Genomic DNA, 6,000 nt, shown 5'->3' with positions numbered 1-6,000 from the left:
ATTTCATGAGGCATAAACTTAAACTTGCATATAAAAAATACAAATTATAATAATATGAAAGCAAATCAATGATTATACTAATTGCTAAAAAGTGCAAACCATACAACAGTCCAAGTGCTTGTGAACAGGTGATTAATAAAAAGTCCCAATAGTGCAATAAAAAGGTGTTAAATAAATTAGCAAGAAAGTTCAAATAAAACACTAAATCTTCTTCTGTGATTAAACAGTGCAAAAAGGTGCTCCACACTTCACTCAGGTGCTCCCGGTGACTGGTGCAAAATTAGTAGCTCACCTTAGGGCTAGACTCCAAGGAGTCATACACGCTTAAAGATTATGGACCCACAGCCTGTTTTATCCTCTCCTTCTGCTCCAGCTGACCCTGTGAGTGCGCCAGGAACTCAGCATAAAACAAAATAGGAGAAGGGATCTAGTGCTCTCTGTTTAAACTATTTTATTAAATCAAGATGCAAAGAAATCCACTTACATATCCCAGCACTTCAGCAGTGCGGGCTTGAAACAGCAGGCAGTACACAGTCTCAGAACCTCCCAAGGACGAAGTCATCTGACGTAACGCGTACGGGGGAGGAGCCTACTCGCAGAACGACGGTCTTTGGGAGGTGGGAAAGCAAATGATTCCAGACAGCTGCACTTCCAAAAATCCTCTTTATTGAAGCTCACGTGACATGTGATTAACAGATGGAGCAGGGGACAAGGAGTTAGACGCGTTTTGCATAAATATTAGTGTTTAGTCATTACCTATTGAAACTAATCATCACAATCACCTATATACTGCTTTAATGAGCTATCATTACTTTACAGATGAACTAAACAATAAAAAACACTACTCAGCCAGTATCACAAAGAAAACCCAGCTGCAGTACACAGTACATATACTCAAACCTTATGTGATGAGTTCGGTCCAGTGCCACTGCAAGAAAGAATCTGATTCATCAACTGAACACAGTTTAAATTCGACAAATCATTCAAAATTATTGTAGCAACAACATATTGAAAACAATAGAAAAAACACGTGTGTGTGTATATATACAGTATCTCACAAAAGTGAGTACACCCCTCACATTTTTGCAAATATTTTATTATATCTTTTCATGTGACAACACTGAAGAAATGACACTTTGCTACAATGTAAAATAGTGAGTGTACAGCTTGTATAACAGTGTAAATTTGCTGTCCCCTCAAAATAACTCAACACACAGCCACTAATGTCTAAACCGCTGGCAACTAAAGTGAGTACACCCCTAAGTGAAAATGTCCAAATTCTGCCCAAAGTGTCAATATTTTGTGTGGCCACCATTATTTTCCAGCATTGCCTTAACCCCCTTGGGCATGGAGTTCACCAGAGCTTCACAGATTGCCACTGGAGTCCTCTTCCACTCCTCCATGATGACATCACAGAGCTGGTGGATGTTAGAGATATGTATAGTCTCGGATAAATGTCACTGGCTATATAAATAATACAACAAACAGAAAGAAAGTGTAATGTTCTGGTACCTCTGGTACCCTTATTCCACTTTCCATTCCGTGTATGCGTCCCACCATTCTCTTCTGGTAGGTGCGCATACACCTTTAAGACCGATGCTGTCATTACTGAGCGCCGCAGAGCGGCTATTTCAACCGCCGGCGTTCTCACTCACATGTTCGTTCAACCTGCCTTGCATCTATGGTTACAAGCGTGTCTCGCTGTGGAACCTCGCTACAGATCCCTGTATCTCGCTACCAGGATCACTTCCTCAGACCCGAACCTCGCTACTGATCCCTGTATCTCGCTACTGGATCACTTCCTCATCACCGGACCCTTCTACTACTATACTATAGTGATAAGTACCCCGCAGGGGAAACCTCCATAACTTACACTACTACTATTGCATTAAGGACTGTTACTACCTATCCATACTATCCTATCATCTGCACTGTTACATAGATTGCTAGCTCTTGAGACTACTACCATCTATCATCTGCACTGCTGCATAGATTGCTAGCTCTCCTGTCTACTACTATCTATCCTTGCACTGGGTTAGTCTATCCTGTATTTTTCATCTGCTGTCCTCACCACCTGTTAGCATACTCAATACTAACCTATCTGCATTCCTAAATACCATATTGAACTCTCCTGTACAAACCTATCAAGTGCTTACCATCCTTGTCACTGTTCACACCTGTCCCTTCAGCACATCACCTTCATACTATCATATACATCCTATCACTCCAGGAACATCTCATTGAGTGTGTATATATCTGTATGTTGAAGCTGACAGGCCCACGGTGATGAGTCCTGGAGAGTTGGATCTGGTATTCAACACATCTCTACATGACTACTGAGTGGAGATTTTGCAGCTGCAAATCCAGCCTATAACAAAAACGCAGGAGCGTTACAGATTGAAAGAACCTTAAAAATGGATTCAGCAGAATTACCCACTCAAGTGACACAATTAACACAACAAGTAAAAGCGTTAATACTTGCTCTGACTGACGTACAAGAAAAGAATCAGACTCTAACACAGCAGGTAACCCAGCTCTCACGGCTTACTGCTGTTCAGCCTCCTGAACCTAAAACAAACCCCCCTCTAGTGTTTACAGGCGACCGGAAAAAATTTCGGGAATTCAAAAACGCATGTCAATTGCTTTTTTTGTTAAAGCCTCGTACATACCCCACTGATCAAATAAAAGTCTGTACCGTTATTTCATACTTGACGGGTGATCCACGGGCCTGGGCAGACTCTCTCTTTGAGAATAATGATCAGATTCTCAACACCTATTCTTTATTCCTAGCGGAACTCACCAGCTTATACGATGACCCCAATAGGCAGAGTACTGCTGATATGCAGTTGAGGGCCTTGAAACAAGGAAGGAGACCTGTAGAAGACTTTGTATCTGAGTTCAAAAGATGGACCCTTGATTCAGGGTGGAATGACACATCTTTGCGAACTCAATTCAGACTCGGGTTATCGGAAGCTGTTAAAGACGAGCTCGCCCGAGCGAATTTACCTGGCACCTTGGAGGCCTTGATACAACTTAGTATCAACATCGACAGACGACTGCGAGAAAGAAGGGCTGAAAAGATGGGAATGCCATTGTCTAGTCCTTCTCGGATTTCGGCCGTTGACCCTACTCCCATGGATGTAGGAACCATACGCCCACCTTTAACGACTACTGAACGAGCTAGAAGAACATCTAGAAATCTCTGCATGTATTGCGCATCCCCGGATCATTTGATAAGCACCTGTCCCCTTGTTCGCAAAAAAGAGAGTGAGTGTTCACATGTCTTGCTGGGAGGATTAACGACTTCCTTTTCTAACCCCTATCTTTTTGTTCATTTATTATTACAGTGGGACCAAACTAGGATCACCACCAAGGCTATGGTCGACACTGGATCTTGTGGAAACTATATTGATACACGCTTTGTTACCTTAAATAAAATACCTATTATTTCAAAATCTAAGCCTGTTTCTGTTAGTTTCATTAATGGTATTCCACTGTCTTCTGGTCCAATCACCAACCAGACACAGGCACTCCTTGCCACTACCAACGAGTCACATGTGGAGACCATCACTTTTGATATACTATCCTCACCCCATTTTCCTATTATTTTGGGACTTCCCTGGTTACACACACACCAACCAATCATAGATTGGAAAAAACGGACTTTGGTTTTCCCTTCTCACTATTGTGAGAATACGTGTAACCTCCCATCTTATGGGAAGATTCTGTCTGTGTTGTCAGATGAAATTGCACCACTATGCTATCAGGATCTGTCCGAAGTGTTCCTTGAGAAAAATGCTCAAGTGTTGCCTCCCCATAGGGATTACGATTGCACTATCGATCTACTCCCTAACAGAAAATTGCCTTTCGGTCATGTTTATCCCCTTTCACAGGATGAACTTTCTCATCTCAAGGAATACTTGGATGAGAATTTGACAAAAGGGTTCATTAGACCCTCTACTTCTTCCACTGCTGCAGGACTTTTCTTTGTCCGCAATAAGGATTCCAGTCTCAGGCCTATTATCGATTATAGGCAATTAAACACGATTACGATAAAGGATCGCTATCCTTTGCCGCTTATCCCTGAACTTATTGAACAAGTGCGTGGGGCTACTTATTTCACCAAATTAGACCTGAAAGGGGCATACAACCTAATCCGAATCCGTGACGGGGATGAGTGGAAAACAGCATTCAGAACCAGATATGGACTATTCGAATACCTTGTGATGCCATTCGGGCTATGTAATGCTCCCGCAGCTTTCCAAAGGTTCACAAACGACATCTTTAGAGACTTACTTGATGTCTGTGTTGTAGTATACCTAGACGATATACTTATCTATTCTCGATCTATGCCTGAACACATAAATCATGTAAGACTTGTGTTGTCCAGACTGCTCTCACACAGTCTATACGTGAAATTAAAAAAATGCCTATTTCATAAAGAGGAAATATTATTTCTAGGATACTTCATATCCAAAACTGGAATTAAGATGGATATGAGTAAGATATCCTGTATTCTAGACTGGCCTATACCAACAACTCGTAAGGCCCTACAGCGATTCCTAGGATTCTCGAACTTCTATAGGAAGTTCATCAAGAACTTTTCCGCCATTGTGAGACCTCTCACACAACTGACAAGTATAAAAAAACCATTCAAATGGTCAGAAGAAGCAAATCAAGCTTTCTGCTTGTTAAAATCAAGCTTCACTTCTGCTCCCATACTACGCCATCCAGACCCATCCCTCCAATATATTCTAGAGGTAGATGCGTCAAATATGGCAGTAGGAGCAGTTCTCTCCCAACGACCAACAAACACTTCATCACTCCACCCAGTTGCTTTCTTTTCAAAATCACTAAGCAGCCCAGAGGTGAATTACCCAGTGGGTGAAAAGGAGTTGCTTGCCATAAAATTGGCACTGGAGAATTGGCGACATCTGCTCGAAGGTACCCAGTTACCAATACTCATATATACAGATCATAAAAACCTTCAATACCTCCAGACTAACAAGACTCTTTCCCACCGGCAGGTACGATGGTCATTATTCTTTTTAAGATTTAATTTCTTAGTGACCTATACGCCTGCAGACAAAAATAAAAAAGCGGATGCGCTATCACGACTAACTGAAGATAACTGCGCCGAAATCCCTTCCATCCCCATAATACCCTATGAACGCATTATTGGTGTTGTCCGATCCTTGAAGGAAGAGATTTTGCGCAGTATAGGAATGGATTCACCTCCACCACAACTAAGTACTGATGCAGAAGGCTTCCTCTATTACAATGACAAACTTTACATACCCCCTACTATGCGCACCAAGATCTTGGAGTTATCGCATGATGTACCCATGGCAGGACATATGGGTATGACGAAAACCTTTAATTTGCTCACCAGGCAGTTTTGGTGGCCTGATATGAAGACGTCTGTACAAAAATTTGTTTCTTCATGTGACATCTGTGCAAGGTCCAAAATTGACACTACAAAACCATCTGGACTACTTTGTAGTCTACCAATACCCCAGGTTCCATGGGAAGTTGTGTCCTTAGATTTCATAGTAGAACTACCACCTTCCAAAGGATTTAATACCATCCTAGTGTCAGTGGACCACTTGACAAAGATGGCACATTTCATCGCTATCCGTAGACTACCTTCATCCAAACAAACAGCGGAACTACTGATGAAACATGTGTTCAAGTTGCATGGAATTCCAAAGACTCTTTTGTCCGACCGTGGTTCACAATTTATCTCTAAATTTTGGCAAGCACTTTGTCAAATTTTACGCATTGAGCGAAAGCTCACTTCTCCCTACCATCCTCAGACCAACGGACAGACTGAAAGAGTCAACCAGTGCATTGAGCAATATCTACGCTGCTACACATCATACCTGCAGGATGATTGGGTGGATCTCCTTCCTCTAGCGGAATTTGCTTACAACAACGCAACCCACAGTACTACAAAGCAAAGTCCGTTCTACTTGAACTATGGGTTTCATCCCACTCTTC

Source organism: Pelophylax lessonae (genome assembly GCF_965119305.1).
Source record: "Pelophylax lessonae genome assembly, chromosome: 4".
NCBI classification, from domain to species: domain Eukaryota; kingdom Metazoa; phylum Chordata; class Amphibia; order Anura; family Ranidae; genus Pelophylax; species Pelophylax lessonae.
Note: the sequence above shows the minus strand (reverse complement) of the source record.